This window comes from Aedes aegypti, chromosome 2, assembly GCF_002204515.2.
Source record: "Aedes aegypti strain LVP_AGWG chromosome 2, AaegL5.0 Primary Assembly, whole genome shotgun sequence".
Taxonomy (NCBI): Eukaryota; Metazoa; Arthropoda; class Insecta; order Diptera; family Culicidae; genus Aedes; species Aedes aegypti.
In genome coordinates this window covers 268,742,555-268,766,266 of record NC_035108.1, presented here as the reverse complement: position 1 = coordinate 268,766,266, position 23,712 = coordinate 268,742,555, and the positions used below count along the sequence as shown (strand labels likewise).

The window sequence follows — 23,712 nt, the reverse complement described above, 5'->3', positions numbered from 1 at the left end:
TTGCAATAAATGACGAGTGCAAAAAAAAACACAATTTTCGCAAATGTCCATAGCAAAGTTATGTTTTATTCATAATATTATTACAATTGTGAGATCGTAAAACGATATTTATTATATTTTGCGCGCAGACAGAATGCACTAACCCGCACCCGAATACATGGAGCCAAGGCAAACTCGAGAATAGGGAACTGTGAATGTTATCAATAGAAATATTAGTAATAGAACGCTAGTGGCGCTGTTACCACAAAACTGATTTTAATTATTTTTACCTTCAGTTATGAGTTTTCGCAGTTTTTCAAATGCCAATGATTTGTTTTGGTCTTTAAAATTGATTTGACACTTTGAGGCCCGGTACTCAGGCTGTCAGCGCGTGGCAAACTAGATGTTGGTAACACGAACAGTAGCGACATTAGAATTCTTAGGTTTATGCTTCTACTATGTTATCCCGATCCTTTCAGGCTTAGAGATACCCTCTCAAACACTGCCATTGTTTAACCAGTTAATATGAAAAAAGTTTGTAACCTGAAACAGAAATGATAGTCTAGAATGTTTTTGAATTTATGAGATACAATGAATTTCAACTTACTAGGAATGATCCGACGTTCAATCGAATTGGTTTTCTGCGTTTGCTTTGAAGCTTTGAACAGAACATGAACAGAACGTGTTCAAATGCATCTCTGGTTCCAACAGAAACACCTAAAGTTTCAAAAACTTTGGTCTCAAATGACGAAAAGAGTTGATGTTTTATACGCCTTTGAATGATGATTGCAACTCCTTCACATGCCCCATCAAATCGATCATTACGATAAACCAAATAATTTAGATCTCTTTTGAGTTTGGATCCAGGTTTCAAATAAGTTTCAGAAATAAATGCTACATGTATGTTATTAGCTGCTAGAAAATTAAACAGCTCGCCCCCTTTACCATTCGAAGAATGAGCATTCAAATTTGAAATATTTAAATTATTATTTAGATCCATTAGAAAAACGTAATCGAATGAAGTTGCAGAATTCACAATTCACATTGAAAGGAGCCATGCAGCGGTTGGAGATTTATCCTTGTTAAGCTGGAATCGTTTTTAATCTATATTAGGGCATAACAAGACCATTAAAGTTAAAACATAATGTTGGCCATAACTTACCAAAATTACTCCTCTGTGCGACGACGTGACATGGTGATGTCCTCGTCTCCTCGTCGAGTTCTACTGGTGTGGTATAATGGAGCCCCCGAGAAAAGCTGCGAATAAAATGAGGTTGCAAATGCGTGTATCTTGGGCAGTGCATCTCAGAAGACTGGCAGTTGAAATAAATTATCATCAACTAGAGAATACACTGGACTGGTTGGCGGAGTTCTACGTGCAGTGCACTTTGTGTGGGACTCCATTAATCTTCTTTCGCCAAATGCAAATTGTAGTTCTGGCGATGGCTGCCGGGATAGCCTCAACTCCTCGGCAGACCAGAATTGCATATCTCTTTATCAAAGTAATACATTTTACCACGTGCAAACGAGGAGACGATGCCGGCTTCGCGCTTCTCGGTAATTGAAAGCAGTTCTTTTCACCTCAAAACGCTACCCTCCGGGGACGTGTAATTAAGTGTGTATTCAACTCAGATTAATTACAGACATGTGAAAGAAATATTGTTCGATGTTGGATAGACTTCTATGGATTTCATGATGCATGGTCCAACGTCGCATACATTATTGTACGATCATAGTTATTGCTTACTAGCATTTTGTCATAAGCATGGCAAAAACTCTTTGTTCTTAAAATCGAATGGAGCATCTTTATAATGTTTAAACAATAGTTTTTCTTGCTAATGTTCAATATTTTTGGTTTTGACTTGTAAAGATTCACAATTATAATGTACTCCTCCGACTTTGAACGAGTTCGATATCTTCACACCATCCATCCATTAAGACTATAAATCTACCTTGTCTGTTTTCCTGGAAAAAACTTGTTCGTCCAAAACTTTACACAACTCTGCACAATAGATCATATTGTATTATCATAATTATTTATTTATTTGGTTTTACATCCATTAACTTGATAAAACCTAGCCAACAATATTTCGCCAATTCGCTTGGATCATGTCCGCTTCTATCCATCCTCGACTACGATTTACGCTCTCCAGGTCCTAGTGCACCTGATCAATTCACCTAGCTCGCTGCGCCCCACGTCTTCTTGTTCCGACCGGATTCATAGCGAACACTATCTTTACAGAGCGGTCTGAAGGTATCCCCGTCTATCGTGACACTGCTTCCTAGGCGGACCCCGTCGCGCTCAGTTTCGCCTACCAGCAAGTACTTTGTTTCGACGCCTCGACTGTTAAGTCAGGCTTTCCGCATGACACCTTCAAGCGCAATATTGAACAACAGGCGCGAAAGTATCTCGCCCTGTCGTAGTCCCCGCCGGGACTCGAACGAACTGGAGTATTCGCCCGAGATCTCTACGCAGTTTTACACACCGTCCATCGTCGCTCTAATAAATCTTGTGAGCTTCCCGGGAAAGCTGTTATCGTCCATGATCTTCCGTAGCTCTACACGGTCAATACTGTCGTATGCCGCCTTGAAATAGAAGAACAGATGGTGCGTAGGGACCTGGTACTCATTTCATTTCTGGAGGATTTGCCCCACGGAAAAGATCTGGTTCGTTGTAAAACGGCCGTCGATGAAACCTGCTTGATTACTTCCCACAAGCTCGTTTGCTATAGGTGATAGACGACGGAAGATTCTCTTCAATAGGCGGCGTTTAGAATATGTAGTGATTTCATGATAATTTCCACACTCCAGTTTGTCGCCCTTCTTGAGAATAGGGCCCATAACTCCTCCGGTAGCTGTTCCGTTTCTCAGATTCAACCGATGCAGACAAGCGGCCAACCTGTCCGATCTCATCCTGATGAGTTCGGCTCCGATACCATCCTTGCTAGCGGCCTTGTTGTTTTTGAGCTGTTGAATGGCATCCATAATTTCCCCCATCGTGGGAGCTGGTTGGTTTCCACTGTCCGCTGTGCTGACGTAGCCATCGCCTTCGCTGCCCTAACCTTCTGGGCCTGTGTTCTCTGCTTTATACAGGTGTTCATCGTAGTGCTGCTTCCACCTTTCGGTCATCTCGCGTTCGTCTGTCAAGATGCTTCCATCCTTATCCCGGCACATCTCAGCTCGCGGCACGAAGCCTTTGCGGGATGTGGTGAGCTTCTGATAGAACTTCCGCGTTTCTTGAGAACGGTACAACAACTCCATCTCTTGATATTCCACCTCTTCCAGACGGCGGTTTTTGTCCCGGAATAGGCGGGTTTGATGTTTCCGCTTCAGTCTGTATCGTTCCACGGTTTTCCGCGTACCATGCTGCAGCATTGCAGCCCGCGCTGCATTCTTCTCCTCCAAAAGCTCCAGGCACTCCTAGTCGAATCAATCGTTTCTTGATATCCGTTCCACATATCCGACAGTGCTTTCGGCAGCGTCGTTATTGGCTGCTTTGACTATCCTCCAGCAGTCCTCAAGAGGGGCCCTATCGAGCTCGCCCTCATCCGGCAACGCTGCCTCAAGATGCTGCGCGTACGCATTGGCGACATCCGGTTGTTCCAGTCACGCTAGATTGTACCGTGGCGGGCGTTGGTACCGTACATCATTGATGACGAATAGTTTTCGGTGCAGTTTCACCATCACCAGGTAGTGGTCGAAGTCAATGTTAGCGCCACGATAGGTTCTGATGCCGGTTATGTCGGAGAAGTGCCGTCCATCGGTCAATTTACGATTCTGTCTGCTGCAGTGATCTCCACGTGTACCGATACGGGAGGCTGTGCTGGAAATAGGTGCTACGAATGGCCATTTTCTTGGAGGCGGCAAAATCTATCAGTCGTAGACCGTTGTCGTTCGTCAGCCAGTGGGCGCTGAACTTTCCAATCGTGAGTGAGGGCTGTGCATGTTTATTATGTTGAAGTTAATGAATCGGCCTTAGATTCTCAACTTGCACATTCGTTCATTGATCGGCCACCACCCGATTCCACCGGAATTGGTTACCCGATCTTTCCTAAGGTTATTCGTACCCCGGCATGTACCACGAGGAGTTAGGGATAGGAATTGCTGAGCAAGAGGCTAAGGACCACACATTCTATTTTATTCCAGCAGGTATGCGAGGTACCAATGGTTAGCCATGCCCAGCCAATTACCGTGATCGTATCGTACACAACCTTGACATCCACGAAAAAATGGTGAGCAAGAATTAGATATTTGCGACACTTTTGGACGACCTGACGGATGTAATACGTTTATTCATATGGCTTGATACTTAAATCCCAACAAATCTACGGTGATAGACGGCAGATGATAATTTGGTACAACACTTCGATTATTCTGACCCATTTCAATGAGTTCCGCTCCAATTTCATCTTTACGCGTTTCCTCAAAGCAACACAGCTATTCCATTACTTTACAATCCTACTCTTCTAACCGACGTTTCTATCTCGGAAAAGATGAGTTTGCTGTCATCTTAGTTCTCATCTGCTTACATTGTTCCACATTTTGTGGACCTCATGATGCTGCATGAATACCCACGCTATATTCTTCTCGTTTAAAATCGTTTAATAGTCAACGGCAACGTTGAGGCGCAGATCAGGAAAGCAAACTTATTTCAATCCGTCGTTAAAACGGAAAGCCTTCATTCCATTACCTACGATAACTTTGTAACTGCTTCTGCTGCTGGAAGAATGGCAATCAATAAAAGTATATTCGCATACACACCTGGTGACACTCGAGTGGCAATCCGTTCGGGAGCAACAGACCACTTGCGATATTTCTCAGATGTTAAAGATATCACTTTTCGACTTACACAACGATGCGCTTCAATATCCAATATTTCTCAACAGGGGTAGCTGCACAGCTTATACGAGTAGACGGTTAGACGAGCAGTTGCAAAGAATTTGTTTCTGTAGATGCCACCAGCCTAAGAGACCCTATTCACGAATCTGTAATCACAACGGTTCGGGATGTATTCACACTGGCCAACGACGAAGACGAAGGTTCGTTGTAGAGTGCCAGAGAATGTCAGACGTAAAGAATACCGCCAGTCGTATGCCAGAGTGGCTGGTGCCTGACAGAACAAAGAGCGGTGCATTTCAACGAGAACCAGTAAACGGTGCGTGGAACAATACAGTACCAGTGTCCGCCATCGGCAATGATCGAGACCAGAATTCGCGGACTGCTAAAACGGCGATGGCTGACAGGTGGAAGGAGCACATTCAGCAGTTGTTGAACGGTGAAATGGAGAAGTAGCGAGAAACAGATTGAACGTAGATGATGACGGTCTGAAGTACGGAAGTGAGCAGGTTCACCAATCGATTCATCGAGTACTTCTGAAGGTATGGGAGATAATACTCTGTTATAACATCTGTGTTGCTTGGGGAATGTGATATTGAACTGCCGGCACGAAAGTTTAGCACTCTGTCGAAGACCCCGGCAGAATTTGTACAAAGGGGCTGTCCATTAATTATGTAAGGGTTTATGGGGGGAGGGGGGGTTTGAGATTTCTTACGCGCCATACGATTTATTTTTAATTTTCACACAAAAAATCTTACCATGGGGGGAGGGGGGGTTGAAAAACTCCGAAAATTGTCTTACATAATTAATGGATCGCCCCAAACCGGAGAGTTTATTCGAAATCGTCACACAATTTTGCAAAGGATTCATTGCTGTTTTTATCAGCCTTATGAGCATCTCATTAAAGCTGTTTATTTTCATGATTTCACATATTTCTTTTCGATCGGTACTATCATACCAACGTCAAAATCGAAAGTATTCATCGTATTTGTGGAAGATTTGTCATAAGGGAAGATGTGGTCTTCCCATTTGCTTTTGGTGATAGACGACAGAAAATAATCTAGAAAACAAATTGTAGGACACTCATCGCTACATAGTTTTAATATTCCAGTTAATCCTTCTCAGCTGCCTTTGTGTTCTTGAGCTCGATGACCTCATAAGCTCAAATTCCAAAGTTTACTCATACAAATCAACGATTTCTCATAAGTCAGGTAGAATTACAGTAATCCATTCTAATTTCAACAACAAAATTCGGTTTTCACGAATTTTTGACGGGATTTATAACTGAATCATTTTTGACGGCTTGAGTGTGATAGAATGATTTTGCACGAATAACTCAAGCATGAGATTTTTGAAGCAAATCTCTAATGAGTATGCTCTCACGGAAGAACTCATTAATTGAGATTTGAGCATGAGTCTGTAAACACTGAGTGTAAGTAACATGAGAGGTATCTCTTCATCGGTTCTCTCTTGAGTAAATAGGCTACAAGATGCAATTTTGTTAGAACTTTACATCAGGACGCAAAATTGCATCGCATTGTTTTTTTTTATTAATATGTTTGTAATTAATTTTTTCTTGTTGAAACAAACATTTTCCTTACATACTAAGTGATACAACCAAAAAGTTGTTCAGGCTTTGGATATTTACATTTAATTATTTCTAACTTGTTTTGTTTGTTGTTGTAAAGATATTTGTTCATTTTAAACATTTCATTGTTTTGTTTTAATAATGCATCGCGTTGTTATTTACGCCCTTGTTCAAGCTCACACTTACGCAACTACAAACTCGTTAAGCATCGCCGTGGCTTCTAGCAATTTCATTCAAACATTCAAAGTAGCTGTAAAAGTCCAAAGCAATAAATCGAAGTATTTAAGCGTTTGGTTTATCTTAGTTTGGCATTTTTTGAAACAAAATTGTGTCACCATACTGTGTACGATCATCACGACGAATAATGACCAATTACTGGAAATCTGAAGACCAAGTTCCAGGAGTTTCTGAAACCCAGACTCAAAATATAACATCAAAACCCTTTAAAGCACTCGAGATCACAACAAGACATCGTCATCGAAAAACAGCTCATCAGATCTTTACACGACAAGGCGACCTTTCGCCGCAAGTTTCCATATTCGCCTCTCTACCGGCCAACGCAAGCTTAACTTTGACCGAGAAACCGCCAATTTAAAATTCATGCCCATTTTTTCCGCTGCATATATCGACAGACATAACCGACGTCAGAACCTATCGTGGCGCCAACATTGACTCCGACCACTACCTGGTGATGGTGAAACTGCGCCCAAAACTATCCGTCATCAACAATGTACGGTACCGACGCCCGCCCCGGTACAATCTCGAGCGGCTGAAACAACCGGATGTCGCCAATGCGTACGCGCAGCATCTTGAGGCAGCGTTGCCGGATGAGGGCGAGCTCGATAGGGCCCCTCTTGAGGACTGCTGGAGGACAGTCAAAGCAGCCATTAACGACGCTGCCGAAAGCGTTGTCGGATATGTGGAACGGAGCTCAAGAAACGATTGGTTCGACGAGGAGTGCCAAGAGGTTTTAGAGGAGAAGAATGCAGCGCGGGCTGCAATGCTGCAGCATGGTACGCGGCAAAACGTGGAACGATACAGACTGAAGCGGAAACAGCAAACCCGCCTATTCCGGGACAAAAAGCGCCGCCTGGAAGAGGTGGAATGCCAAGAGATGGAGTTGCTGTACCGTTCTCAAGAAACGCGGAAGTTCTATCAGAAGCTCAACACATCCCGCAAAGGCTTCGTGCCGCGAGCTGAGATGTGCCGGGATAAGGATGGGAGCATCTTGACGGACGGACGCGAGGTGATCGAAAGGTGGAAGCAGCACTACGATGAACACCTGAATGGCGCAGAGAACACAGGCACAGAAGGTCAGGACAGCGAAGGCGATGGCTACGTCAGCACAGCGGATAGCGGAAATCAACCAGCTCCCACGATGGGGGAAGTTAAGGATGCCATTCAACAGCTCAAGAACAACAAAGCCGCTGGCAAGGATGGTATCGGAGCCGAACTCATCAAGATGGGCCCGGACAGGTTGGCCGCTTGTCTGCATCGGCTGATAGTCAGAATCTGGGAAACGGAACAGCTACCGGAGGAGTGGAAGCAAGGCGTTATATGCCCTATCTACAAAAAGGGCGACAAACTGGAGTGTGAAAATTATCGTGCAATCACCATCCTAAACGCCGCCTATAAAGTGCTATCCCAGATTCTCTTCCGTCGTCTATCACCTATAGCAAACGAGTTCGTGGGAAGTTATCAAGCAGGTTTCATCGACGGCCGCTCGACAACGGACCAGATCTTTTCCGTGCGGCAAATCCTCCAGAAATGCCGTGAGTACCAGGTCCCTACGCACCATTTGTTCATCGATTTCAAGGCGGCATACGATAGTATCGACCGCATAGAGCTATGGAAAATCATGGACGATAACAGCTTTCCCGGGAAGCTCACAAGATTGATCAGAGCAACGATGGACGGTGTGCAAAACTGCGTGAAGATCTCGGGCGAACACTCCAGTTCGTTCGAGTCTCGGCGGGGACTACGACAGGGCGATGGACTTTCGTGCCTGTTGTTCAATATTGCGCTTGAAGGTGTCATGCGGAGAGCCGGACTTAACAGTCGAGGCACGATTTTCACGAGATCCGGACAATTTGTTTGCTTCGCGGACGACATGGATATTATTGGGAGAAAATTTGAAACGGTGGCAGATTTGTTCACCCGCCTGAAACGCGAAGCAACAAGAGTCGGGCTAATGGTGAATGCGTCGAAGACAAAGTACATGCTGGTTGGCGGAACTGAGCGCGACAGGACCCGCCTAGGAAGCAGTGTTACGATAGACGGGGATACCTTCGAGGTGGTGGACGAGTTCGTCTACCTCGGATCCTTGTTGACGGCTGACAACAATGTTAGTCGGGAAATACGAAGGCGCATCATCAGCGGAAGTCGTGCCTACTATGGGCTCCAGAAGAAACTGCGGTCAAGAAAGATTCACCCCCGCACCAAATGCACGATGTACAAAACGCTCATAAGACCGGTAGTCCTCTATGGGCATGAGGCGTGGACTATGCTCGAGGAGGACTTGCAAGCTCTTGGGGTTTTCGAACGCCGAGTGCTAAGGACGATCTTCGGCGGCGTGCAGGAGAACGGCGTGTGGCGGCGAAGGATGAACCACGAGCTCGCTCAACTCTACGGCGAACCCAGTATCGTGAAGGTAGCTAAAGCTGGAAGGATACGCTGGGCAGGGCATGTTGCAAGAATGCCGGACAACAACCCTGTAAAGATGGTGTTCGCCACGAATCCGGTCGGAACAAGAAGGCGTGGGGCGCAGCGAGCTAGGTGGATTGATCAGGTACACCAGGACCTGGAGAGCGTGGGTCACAGTCGAGGATGGAGAGAAGCGGCCATGAACCGAGGGAATTGGCGAAATATTGTTGGCGAGGCTTTATCAAGATAATTGATGTAAAGCCAAATAAGTAAAGTAAGTAATATCGACAGACAACATGACAAATTGAAGGAGACAAATCATCGAATCAGCACACGCACGCATAACCGCATTTCGCACGCTTATCGAGACATGAGAACCGACAGCAGAGGGTTGATCCAAATGTTTCCATAAGAACATTCAATTATCAACGCTTGTACAAGCGCATCATGCAGTGCTGACCTATGAATTTTATGCATAAACTACGCATCAGCAATGTAGGGCTCCTTCCATGGAGACGGACCGGGATGAATATTCATGTATGAAATACCTCGGTACAAGATAGCAACATGTGTTTCTTCAACGTGGGACGTTCTTCTGCGACCCTATAACTTTTGCGCAGACAATTTGTCACGTGCTTGTTAATGAATTCACCTCATACTGGATCGATGGCACACGCTTTTTCTGTACCCAGAGATAAATTCTTGAGCCAATCGACCTCCTTACACGATGTCGTTGATTGTTCATGGCTGACGTTTTTGTGAATTAAAACCGGATAATTTCCCCACGTGCACTGGAACACGACCATGTCCAAATGTGGTCAACCACTCAAGAGAAATTGCACTCGACATTCGACCGAGCATGCATCACAGCGGAAGCAACCCTATACACCCGATTCTGTTTTTGCACGGATTTTTTTTACACGGCCGTGCAAAAAAAGTTTCCATACATTTTTTTTCTACAAAGCCTTATTTTTGCACGAAACGTCGAGAAATGGTAATACTTTTTTGCACGGTTTTTGAAATTTTGAACTGAAAACTTTTTTGCACGGTACGCATCTACCGTGCAAAAACAGAATCGGGTGTAGAGGGTAGGAGTTGATAGTCTGCGGGAGGAGCGTCCAATTCGTAATATATGCATTCGTTTACAGGGTTACCAAATGAGGAATACATGTTGCCTTGTCGTTTGATATATCATTGATTTACTTTAGGACACATTAATCTAAAACTTTTTATGATCAACTTCTAAAAAAAAATATTTCTTATAACCTAAAACAATATTATAATAATTTCTCTTTTTTCTCTTTTCAGGTAATTATCTTCCAAATACAACAGCACAGCTAAACTGTGGTAAGGTTTTCCTATTGGTATTGTAGATATATTGGCATGTTGGCTATAAATTTAATAAATGACCAAATAGTGCGCATCGTACCTTCGTGCTGTGCGTACGCGAATTCTCTCTGCTCTTGGAAGTATTTTAAAAACTACCGAAAGAAATAAAACAGTACTTTTCAGTGCTAAAATTAAAAAACAGTAATTTTCAGTACTATTTTTTCTACTATTGATCCCTTTACGATCCTTGTTTGGACCCGTGGCTTCGATTTTTCGTTGGACCCATTTGCGAGAGCTAGTGGTAGTAATCCTTCTTGGACACCGTCTTCGTTTATTCACTAAACATGGTTGCAACTACAAACAGAACAAAGGGTGAATCTCTGAATTCACAACTTCTTTCCAAAAAAAAAGTAGGTTTTAAAACTGTCACTAAACGTGGCAAGAATGGAAGAAAGGACGTTTCTCCGGAATGCGTACTTTCTTCCAAGGGTGAAATGAATTATGTTGATAATTGTATCGAGATGAGCAATCAGTTCAATGCTCTAGACAAATTTTCCGAACACCAAATTGAAGCAGCCCCTAGCCCAGGATCTTTGATTCAAGTGAGGAAGCAAAGAGTGCCGCCTATCGTGGTCTGTTGTTCCGAATTTGAGGGATTTAGGCAGGAGATCTTGAACTCCATTAGGGGAATCAAGGTCTTCTTCCAAATCACAAAGAAAGGAGACTGCCGCTTTTTGCCGGAAACTCTTAAAGATCGCAAACTTCTTCTCAAACATCTTGAAAAGAAGAAGCACATTTTTTTAATTATGACGACAAAACTGAACGTTTGTTCAAAGTCGTCTTGAAAGGTCTCTCAAGTGACTATAAGTCACCTGAAGTGATCAAAATGGAATAAATGATTTACTTGGTTTTTCCCCAGTCCAAGTAATCATTATGAAAAAGAGAACCCAATCTGGCATTGTTCGGAAAGGGCTTTCTCAAGAATATTATTTAGTTCACTTTAGCAAAAAAGATCTAAATAATATTAAAGCATTAGAAAAAGCTAAACTTATGTTCGATGTCCGTGTGACATGGGAACATTTCAAGAAACCTGGAGGAAATTACCAGAACCTCACTCAGTGCCGTCGGTGCCAAAAGGGGTCATGGAACAAAAAATTGCCGCATGGATGCTAAATGCATGATTAGCAGAGGTTCTTCTCACGCTAAGGACGTCTGTCCAGTGACGGAAGATACCACCAAGTTTATATGCTCAAATTGCGGGGGCAATCATAAGTCCAATTTTTGGGATTGCCCTTTAAGCAGGAGAGACGTTGAGGCTCGTGCCAGGCAGATGAAAGATAATATCCGTTACGATAACGGTCATTTCCGGAATTCCCCTAGTAGAGGTAACATCTACTCCGCCTCATCGTCTACCAAAAATTCTAACGGAAAATCATCATATAGTGTACCGTAAAATGGGGTGTTAAGGGATGAAAAATATATTCGACTCGAATTTCAAGCAACTTCTAGTATGTCAATAATTTAACAAAGGACAGTCCTACCATTCTCTCGTCGTGTATATCACAAGCCAAATACAATTATGAGGATCCTATGACAGAATTCTGAGATAATCATGAAAATGTGTGATTTTTGAAGAAAATGCAAAATGGGGTGAATTTGAGTTTTGTAAACAAAACCATATTTTGCCTACAACAATAAATCATCTTTTCAGTCAATAACTTTAATGCTTTTATTCAATTTTATAAGTTATGTTCAACCTTAATCAGATAATACATCAAAATAGGGTCCTAAAGCCCTGTCCCGATTTTAGTGCCAAACGCTTAGGTTTAGGCTAAAAACACATGTTTACTCAATTTTCCAATGTTTTCCGTTGGTTTAAGTCCGAAAAACATTTTTTTATGTTTTTTTTTAGATTTTGTCACACCCCTTGGCTTAAACTCAAATTTTGGGTGAATTTTGTTTTCCGTGTCCCTTCCGAAATGTCAGAGAGGAATAACCCCAGTGTTAAAACTAAAACCCCTGTGGTGTTTTTGTCGACTAAGCGAACGTCAAACATGATCTCAAGTGTCAAGGTTCATTTATGGAACCAATTTTAAAATGAATGTTTAAACATGATATAGCCGTTATTTGAGCGGGAAAAATTGCTAAAGTAGTTGAAGTAACATGCTCTTTCGTGTTGTTGAATAAAAACAAGATTTTATCAAACATTTTAGGACCCAATTATTGAACTTGGAACTCCTGCAAACGCAAACCGTTCTATTTTAACTGCTAAATTTTTCATAGTTATTAATCGTATTTGGGAACTATCAATACATCGTAAAATTGTCTTGAAATGTTCTTTATACTTAAATGCAACAGTACCATAACCTATTTATTTGCAGTTTACGAATTCTATAAGCTTTGCAGAGCAACTTCATATATAATCTATGAGGATAATATCAACAAGCTTTTAGTTCATATAATGGAAATGGCCAATTTTCTCTGTAAATAAAACACTACACTAAACAAAATATTTGTCTGCAACACCCAGTGGCATGATCGAAAAAATACTGAAGAAGAAAAGTTGGAAGTATGGAGCGGAAATCTAACGTTCATTCTGTAACACAATGCGATTAGTGTCCGACGCGGCCGCGAAGTTTCTCAAAAACAGTTCAGAAATGACAGAGTCTATATACAAAGAGCTTCGCGAAGAGGCTTTTTTGAAATATTGTTCTCCTTGAAAATAGCCCCTATTTGTTTTGCTGGTCTGCTCGATAAATAGATGGTTTGACAATTCGATAGGTAGATTTGGTTTCACTCTTCGCGCAACTCTTCATTTATAGACTCTGAGAAATCACAAAATATTATTATTGTTTGCCACTTCATAGGATTACCACTAAAAGGATCAATGGCTTCAAAACCAACAGCTCAATCGATTTCCAATATTTTTCATGGGATGAAAGCTTAATATTTCAACTTTTCAGAAGTTCAGAGTTTTATACTCCGAAAATTATGTTTTTTCACATAAAAAAATATAATAAATAGTTTTTTAGGAAAATCGGTCAAGCGGTTCAAAAGTTATGATTTTTAAAAAAATAAAAATTTTGCGAGATCGCGATTTTTCTGGTCACTCTATTTTGGAAATGGTCACCCTAATAAAAATGGGGTGAGTAATGCCTGTTACACAGGGTGGGTGTACGGCTGTCAACTACAAACAAAGCTCACCTAACAATCATCTCTCACGCGGGCCGGCCCAAACAGCATCATCTCCCACGCGGGCCGGCCCAAACAGCACAGGTCGAAAACGCGAGCCACGCCAGGCAGCAAATGCTGATGCTTTTCAACACTCAAACAGCGGGATGTCTAGCAGTGTTGTGAGCCACACGAACACACCCACAAAACATGAACGGTAGGCGCACCTCGTTGCGTATACCCTCCCTGCTGTTACATTACCGCAGGGTTGACGTAGGACTACTATGGACACAACTTCGATCAATTCTGGGTCAGACTCTAACAACAGTGGTGCAGTAGCTTTTTGCAGATGATAGGATGTTTGATGATAGGAGATATTTTCTGTGAGTATTCAATTACGTTATGGTTTAAAGGGAGATCTGTCATTTGGTTTGGAAGCTTTTTCAGAGTTTCGGATTCCAAAGTAAAATACTTTAAAAAATCAGTGGGGGTTGTGTACAAGACACGACCGCATGACGTTAACTACGCCATGTGATTTGCTGCATTTGAATTTAAGCCAAGTGTCATAATTGCAACCTTCCTTTAGCTACAGTTCAGAATGGAATGGTTTCTGAATTAAAGAACAGTGAGGAGAAGTGCAGGTCCAGGATCTTTTCGTAAAGGAAATTTCCTTGACTTCCCTGAGCATAGAGTATCATCGTACCTGCCACACGATATACGAATGCGAAAATGGCAACTTTGGCAAAGAAAGCTCTCAGTTAATAACTGTGGAAGTGCTCATAAGAACATTAAGCTGAGAAGCCGGCTCTGTTCCAGTGGGGACGTTAATGCCAAGAAGAAGAAGAAAAGGAGAATTGCCCCAGTCATCAATATCGTCATCGCCACCGTAAATTTCAATCTGCCGTATTGTCAATTCTTCTTCTTCTTTTTCGCATAACGTCCTCACTGGGACTGACATTCCAATTACGGAAAGTTCCTGGACCGACCGGGCATCGAACTCAGACACCTTCAGCATGGCTTTGCTTTGTAGTCGCGGATTCTAACCACTCGGCTAAGGAAGGCCCTTATTGGCAATTGTCAATTATTCATAACAAATCAGATATTGTACGTGTTGCTACGATAATCCTATAATAATAAGGTTTGCGGTGGCGATGACAATGGGCGCTTCAACAAGCGGCTTTGGACGAATTTCTTCAGCCATCTCGTACAAATCTTTCGTTAGCGCACCGATTCCTTCAAGTTCAATCAAGAGCTCTGTGGCGCAGGTTCGGTGGAGCTTTTATGAGCTCGAAAGCGAAATTAGAGTGAAACCGAATTCAACGAAGGAAGTATGCTTTATACCCTTAGAATAGCAGATGATGCTCCTCATTTCGTATTCTTCGCTTTCTGATCTGGGAAATAGGCTATATGGATTTGATGTCTTGACAAGGGATGTACAAGATGACCATTATGCTGTTATTGCATCCAGACGGCACTGCAGCAGCGTCCTCGGAAACATCCTCAAATTGCCGTATTGTTAATTATTCGTAATACATCAGATATTGGATGATGCTACGAGATGAATTAAGAGAGCATAGCAAGTATGTGGTAAACACATTAGGAAATATTACGCAAATAACCCTTCACTACACATTTGTTGGCCCTGAAAAGGGCCGATTGAATTGAAATTTTGACGGCGCACAGGTTGAAATCCTCCTCGCCCGATGAGGTTTGCGGTGGCGGCTTCTTCATCGCGTCAGTCTTTGAAACTTGATGGGGTTTTGCTTAGGAACTGCCTTCTTTTTCTTCACCTCCTTCTTGGATGCCAGCCAGAGTTGTTTAATATCGATCATATCAGCTGATGGCTGATGTACTAAAACTATCAATATCAATTGTGAGCTATCAATATCACTCTCATTTGACAACCAACAGCAGTGATGCGACATCGCACTCTAGATCATAATCACTGCAGAATGAATGATCACGTGGTAATTATCCAAGCTAATAATTTTCTTCAGTGACCAATACATAGTTTCTACCCATCTGTAGGAGTGTTAAAAATATCGTACTGATAAATTGCCATTTTATTTGCTTTGTTTAAGGCTAAACTTAACCCATCAGTGATATCCATAGTTTATCGCCATCAATTCACTGGTGATGGAGTAGACAGCATGATGCTGATGTGATATAGAATGATCCGAATTGTATCGCAGTCGGCCTGTACAAATCAGCAAATTTTAGCCGTTGATAGTGACAGCGAGCAACTCTGATGCCAGCCCCAGCCCTAGTTTCCCGGGATTCCACTTCACTCTTGCCGACATCGCAGTTGTAGTTTCCGCCGATGAATTTTTCGATCTTCTGCAGGGAGGACCCGTTCCGTTTGTTTAGGGCTGCGATGGCGGCCACAACTATCTAACTAACATTCTCCTGTGGACTGCTTCCTCTTCTTCTTGATGGCGGCGGTAGTGGTGATGACTTTGGCTTCGGACGGCATCTTCTCTCGCTCGCTCGACAGTTTGATTCGCTATCGATGTATGTGCCTGAGAAGCACGCCCGGTCCACCGACCTGTTGCCTGCTGAGATGCGATCCAAGCGGAGAGTGAAAAGCAGATGACGTCAACTTTTCTCTAGCACCTATTTATAAATTTGCTTGAAATCAACGTTCTCTTTAAAAAAAGTTGTTGAACTATTTGGACAGGTATGTGGGATCCAGAAAGTAAACGAAATAAACCTTTGGTGCCTTATCTTGCGATTGAGGTGCTAATCAAGGAATTTCGTTAAGCCAGCAAAAACGTTACAAACGTTTAAAATATTTCATGCCTACGTAACGCTCTTGGTTTTGAAATTCCAATTTCACTCCAGTATAGAGAAGAAAGATGTAGTCCTACGTCAAACCCCAAAAACACGTGTATCCTTATCCAAACTCAAATGTTTTCAGTTGGCATATTTTCCTGACAAATGGAATTACCAATTTTAAAACCAGGCAAAAATCCTGCAGAAGCTTTTAGCTATCACCAATCAGTTTGCTTTCTTCCATCAGTAAACTTTTTGAAAAGGTCATTTTGAGCAGAATGATGGTGCACATCAACGAAAATTCAATTTTTGTCAATGAAAAGTTCGGATTCCACCATGGACATTCGACCACTCATCAACTTTTAAGTGTAACAAATTTGATCCGTTCCAACAAATCTCAAGACTATTCTACTGGTCTTGCTTTTCTAGACATAGAAAAAGCATTCGACAGTGTTTGGTTTCCAATGTTAAAACAAAAGATCTTGTCAATATTACCCCGGAATATAGTTAGGAAATAGTTTCACGAAAATTCATATACGGTAAACTGGTAACCCTACTGATACAGAAAACACCATTTAAGTAAAATCAATACTCACCGGGAATGTAGGTCACGCGCAATGCAGTTCGCCTGAAAGTAAAAATCTAGCGCAAGAAGCGTGCTCGCTGCTGGGATCCCAAACCGAGTCGAGGGCGTGCTTGACCTTCCACGCCTGACAGAACGACATGACAGAGATCCGCGAATCTCGAGTTGTTGTTCATTGGTGATACATGAATGCATGCATGTGCATTTTCTCCATCTCTGTTTGACTTGAAGGCGCGACCGACGGCCTGGATGAAATGAGATCGTGACAAACCGATTGTAGAGCAACGATGAGAGTTCGATCGTGTAACACTTATTGATTTGAATTGGATTTACTTTTTATGCGATTTGAAGATATCTTCCCGTGGCTTTCATATTATCTTCGTCTTTGTATACACATCTAACTGACGGTTTTAAAAATAGTTTACACATGAATAAGATAAGAGATATTGAGTACAAATGGAAAACCAGTTACAGTTCCCACTGAAACTATCCTATCGAGAAACGATCATCGTCCACAACGGAGGAAACGAATCTAGATCTAATGGGTGATTCAACGGATCATTAGCTATGCATCATGTGCAGTAGCACTAGCGCCTCAGGAAATCATAATCCAAAGATATAATAGGATGGATAAACACATATAGGATGAGAACTAACCGTGTTAGCCACGCTAGATGAGAAGTAATTAATAACACTGCGGAACACGGTTTTGTCTCAAGCACCAAAATACCGCTATTTACTTAATAAAGGGTTTCTGAATCCATTACCATTTTCAGAAATATCCTAGCACGTCTAGTTTTTGAGATATTGGCTGTTGAAAATGCTAAATTTGACTATTTCAGGCAACTTGCATGCAAGTTTGCCAGCTTGTATGGCAATTTATTTACTTAATTCGCCTCAGAACTCTAAAATCATGTGTATAACAATACTTTTCTACAAAGTTCATCATAATTCCGATGCTCAAAAGTTATTTTTTGTTGGTTTAGAAAAGTATTGTATTTTTCCATATAAGAGAAACTAAGAACTTTATATGGAGACTGCAAGCATGTTGAAAAAATCGATTTAATCTAAATTTAACCGTGCAATTTCAACCAAATTTAATATGAAATGAAAGTTATTGTCTTATTTTGCAAGCTTGGTGGATTAGATAATAAAATTTTTCGATAAATCTTTGTTTAAATTGTATGTAAACATCAATGAAACCAGTGTTTTATGCAACTTTAGCGACCTGTAGCTAAAAATTGTGACGTGCTGGAACATTTCTGAGAACGGCATCAGATTCAGCAGCCCCAAATCTACTAGAGACACATAATTTGATCCTTGAGACACGCAAATATGTCATTTTTGTTCCGCTGTGTAATGTTAAACAAATTATTGGCATTTTGGAAGATACAGAGCTGATTTAACAACATTCGGCAACAGTTTCTAAACTGCTTCAAAATAATAAGGGTTTTCTGAAAACCATTTCCTCATGACATCAATCAAAGAAGTGAGTTGATAACTACGTCATTACAGTTAAAAGATACAATCAAAGCTGACAGTTTGCACCCTGGACAAGATGTGGGTGTCAGTCCACCAGTCAATGTGCAGTAGTTGATAGTCGTCGATCACCGTAAACCATGCGGATCATTTGAATAATTGCCTGGCTACCCCCGGGACACGACATTTCTGCGTTGGCTCAGTTTGCTCGAAACCCGTTACAATCAATAGTAGTGGCCGACCATATTTAACGGGTCTAATAAAATCGCGGAAGAAGTTTTCTCACATCTACACACTCGACTCCCAAACAAGCTCGTAAACGTCGAAAACAGTGAGTATGATGATCATTAAAATACTTTACCCGCGCAGAGCTACAAACCTATTTAAATAAATGGCTGGTTGGCAATGTTAATTGCTATTTTGTGGTGTTTTGCCGGCAGTGTGGCTTTCGGCACACGTGTGCCAGCGAAAAATATATTGCATTCATATTCATAGAGATGCGATACTTTAACTACGTTAATGTGTCGCAGTCCTGATGCTAGATGACACGGGAACCGACATCAAACGATTGGTCGTTAATCACCCGTGGAATTTATGTGGCCTTGTACCAGTTGGGGGGCGCTACGGATAAGTCAACTGTATTTTGAGTTATTTACTGTATTGTATATCTGTATTACAGATCCATTCTTTATTTAAAAAGTGCTCATTTTAGGAAAATTACTGCTTTTGTAGCATTTTTATTCCCCGTAACATTTCACATAAAAAGTCATTAATGAATTCTTCTAAAAAAAACCTCCAAAGATTCTTCTAGAGTATTCCTAGGATTTCCAACACAATGTGCGTGAAATCAATTCCCCTATTTCTGTTTGAAAAGAACTACTGCGACCAGTTTTCTTTGATTTTTTGTGGTATACCCGTGTCCTTTGTTTAGTGCATGTCGTTCTACTCCAGTATTGTTGACAAAAAATGAAGTAGTCATTTCTTATACAATTATCATTCTGTTACCATTTTGCATGGAGCCTCTTTAAAAGAAGATACCGCTCTTCATACCGATTGGAGAAAACAGTTTTTCACCATTAAACTCTCAAAAGCGCGCACCTTAATTAGGCTCGGCCACTAAGCTAGTTGAATGATACTGATTTTGACCATGCATCGGTACTTTAGCGTATCAAATTATGGCTTCTAGTTGTATGGTTCAAAGTCGTTTTTTTGTAACTGTGAACAGATTTCATCGCATTTGACATATAGATTCCTTGAAACAAGAAGCCTATTTTAGAAGGTAGGAGTGCTCCTACTCCACTGATTCGAAATCGTTTACCTCCTTATCGAAAGATAACCCGAGCAGAAGAAAATAACTTCTGAATACCAAACTAAGGTATTCTATACCAGATAATTTCCAATACTCACAACCTGGATGAGGTATGAATTAACCCTGCATAAGAGGTAAAATACCTCAAATAATATCTCAAGCATATTCTACGAACACCAAACTGATAATTAGATCAGGTATTGTAATGCCTCAATAATACTTGATAGATTTTCAAATGAAAGTGAAATTTTTCAATAGTAGTTCAATACCTCCAGCAGACCTCAATAGCTGTCTAATACCTCAATGAAGTATTTTTAATTGTTTCAAAGATTTTTTTCAATACCATTATAATACCAAATTGAGGTATTGACAACTGAACAATACCTAATTTTAGTATAATACCAAAATATGATATGCATAAGTTATCGGGAGTTATTTGTTCCTCCTCGGAAAGCACTTGAATTCGGTAAGAAATTTCCTCATCAATTTTTTTTTTTTTTTCCAGTGTCGGGGACATATTACCACTGCGACCATTTATTTGATCTTTTGTGGTGTCATCCTCTTTGTTTTTGCCGCGATGAGAGGACTCATCACTATAAGAAGTGACTATCCACCCATCAGTTGGCGTGTATCCCAATCAGGTACTGCATTTCGTATGAAACTTATTACCTGTTTGGGATGAGAGTTCCAGATTTCCCAAGGCTCTAATAAGCCTTTTTCAAGATATCTACAACGCTTACGGTAAAGTGCAACACACTCGCACATTAAATGTTCAGAGCTCTCACTCTCCAACTTGCAGAAGCGACACTTATCCTCCTGCAACTTTCCAATTATTTTTAAGTGGTATTTACTAGGACAGTGACCTGTGATTAGTCCAGTATAAGTACTTAACTCATGTTTATTCAAGTTTATTAACCTTAGTGTTTTTCTGGCGTCCGGTTCTATGAATCGTTTCGCCTGACGGGAATCGGATGTATTGGTCCAGGTAAGTTTTATCTTTGTCCTTTCTAAATTCTTTAATTCTAGTTTAAAACCACATGGAGCTATTCCAAAATAAGGCTCAGGTCCAATAAATTGAGTGGATGACCCTATTTTAGCTAGCTGATCAGCTTTCTCGTTCCCTTCTATTCCGCAATGACCAGGAACCCAATAAAGATTGACCTTATTGCTACAGGACAACTGCTGCAGTAGCATGGTGCATTCCCAGACCAGTTTAGATGTATAAACGTTTGACTTTAAAGCATTGAGAGCTGCCTTACTGTCCGAACAAATACAGATATTAGCATTTTTATAGCGCCTTTTTAGACAGATGTCGGCACATTCTAAGATGGCAAAAATTTCCGCCTGAAAAACTGTTGGCCAACAACCTAGTGGTAGTGAAACGTTTACTCCCGGGCCAGATATTCCCGCACCAACAAGGTTATCTTGCTTCGAGCCATCTGTAAAAAAGATTGTTGAGCCAGAACGGAAGTTCGGTTGTCCCACTTCCCAGTCCTGACGAGTTATATCAGGAACACAAAAGAGATGATCGAAAAAGTTTCGCTTCATCATGCAATCTTCGCTTATTGAAAATATTGGATTTATATTTAATGTTTTTACGATGCTCATATGTCCTTTGAGATCGCTATCATTAATAGTAGAGGACCTTCTGAGTCGTGAAGCATTTTTAACAGCATCCATTTGTATAAAATCTTGCAAAGGAGGTAGATTCAACATTGCGTCCAAAGCTTTAGAAGGAGTGCTACGCATCGCCCCAGTTAATGCAGCTGTAGCCAATCTTTGCAGCTTGTTCAATTTGGATTGAGTTGAGATTTGTTTGGTTTTTTCCCACCAAATAACAGATGCATATGTAATAGTCGGTCTCACAATAGCTGTATAAATCCAAAGTATCATCCTTGGTTTTAGTCCCCATTTTCTACCAAAAGTTCTTTTGCAGCCCCAGAAAGCATTTCTTGCTTTTTCTATCTGTTGTTCAACATGTCTGTTAAAACTGAGCTTACTATCTAAGATAACTCCAAGAAATTTTACTTCTGAGGACAGAGACAGTCTAACATCTCCTAGTTTTAGACTCGATATGGAGATTTTGCGTCTTTTAGTAAACGGTACAATTGTGGTTTTGTTAGGGTTAACGTTTAACCCTTCATTTTGGCACCACCTTAAAGTGTAGCTCAACGCAGACTGCATTCGATCAGAAACGATTGCATCATATTTTCCACGAACAATAATGATGATATCATCCGCGAATCCAATTACTTCAAACCCTTGATGCTGCAGTTTTATAAGAAAATCATCAACAACTAGGGACCAGAGGAGGGGAGAGATAACTCCACCTTGGGGACAGCCTTGAACAGCTCTTACCCTTACAACTGAATCACCAAGATATGCTGATATCTCTCTTTTTGACAGCATCTCTTCTATCCAATCAATAATACTTTTTGAAAAACCCCGACTTCTCATGGCTCTTCTCATCGATGTGAAGCTAGCGTTGTCAAACGCACCTTCAACATCAAGGAAAGCTGCCAAAAGTAGTTCTTTGTAATCAAAAGTTTTCTCTATTTTTGTAACTAAGGAATGGAGAGCCGTTGTCGTGGATTTGCCAGTCTGATAGGCAAATTGAGCTCTATTTAACGGTTTATGCTTAATTATATCTGATTTAATATACTCATCAATTAATTTCTCCATTAATTTTAAAAATGTGGACGTAAGACTTATTGGCCTAAATGATTTCGGCAATGTTTTATCCTTTTTATTTACTTTGGGTATAAACACCACTCGGACTTGTCTCCATTTGGTTGGAATATACCTTAATAGAAAGCTGCACTTGAATAGGGTCAGCAGGGTAGGAATATTTTTTTCCTTGCACTTCTGCAAGTGTATTGGAAAAATTCCATCTAATCCTGGGGTTTTAAATGGATCAAAAGTGTCCAATGCCCATTCTATCTTAGAATATGTAAATATATGATCCGCTAGATCTGAAGCTTCTTCATTGGACATATCCGATCCATTTGATAAGCTAAATGTGCTAGTTTGATCAGATGAACATGGTAGTGACCCTGGAAAATTAGTTTCCATCATTAATTCTAAAGTTTCTTGTGTATTTTCAGTTTTTTTTTTTTTTTTTTTTTTTTTTTTTTTTTTTTTTTTTTTTTTTTTTTTTTTTTTTTTTTTTTTTTTTTTTTTTTACATTTCCAAAACATCGTTATTGTCAGTTGTGCGTGGTAATGTTTGCATAGTTTTTCGTGATTTTAAAGTGTTTCCGTGAGTTTTATATCGCGTATGTTATAGCTGTGTAAAGCGTGGGAAGCTGTTTTCCAATATCTACTGTCGAAAAGATCTTCGGTTGAGCATACGACGAATATACGGCATATCTTTTTTTGAAGAATTGAGATCTACCACCAGCAACAAAACATCAGTTTGGTGGTGCGGGGCTTCGCGAGGGGCTTCATGGCTCTACAATGACGTCGGTGATTTGTAGTGCATGTACCCAGAGTATAGGCTCTGAGAGCGACAGAGTATATTGTTTCGGCGGTTGTGATCAAATTCTCCACACACGATGCTCAGAGCTTAGCTCGTCGGCTATGGCTGCTGCTAGAGGGAATGTCGCACTGAAATATTTCTGCTTCGGTTGCAGAAAGCAACAAACATGTATCAACGAGATCAACAAAAAGTGTACTGATTTGTTGAATCGAGTGAACGTAATAAGTGATCTTGTATCAAAACATGACACTGCTTTCGAAAATTTGGATAAACAGCTCTGCGAGAAGGTTGAAGCAATGCTACTGCCGCGTTTGCTCTCTGCGATCCATGCAACAAAATCGTCTGCTTCTGATTGCAACACTTGCGTTGTAGCATCGAATGATTCATACGCTGCCGTTGTAAGTGCATTGCCTACAGTAAATGTACCAAACACCGCTAACACCAACAAGCAGATCGCAATGAATAATTCTAATTGCACACCGGTTATCTCTGATCTCGGCGGAGGCCTGCTTAGGTCTGGAAAACGACGAAATCTTGACCCATCAA

At 41.1% G+C, this 23,712-nt stretch overlaps 1 protein-coding gene and 1 long non-coding RNA gene across 3 annotated transcripts in view; one reads left to right on the top strand and one right to left on the bottom strand.

The window, feature by feature from the left end:
• LOC5571740 overlaps window positions 1-23,712 on the top strand; it is a 266,650-nt gene that overhangs the window by 143,241 nt on the left and 99,697 nt on the right. The gene's annotated exons all lie outside the window — the stretch shown is intronic.
• LOC110676584 lies at window positions 446-687 on the bottom strand. Its single transcript, XR_002500536.1, has 2 exons — window positions 587-687; window positions 446-522 (listed from the first exon to the last, which is right to left on the bottom strand). It is a non-coding gene; the product is annotated as an uncharacterized LOC110676584 (long non-coding RNA).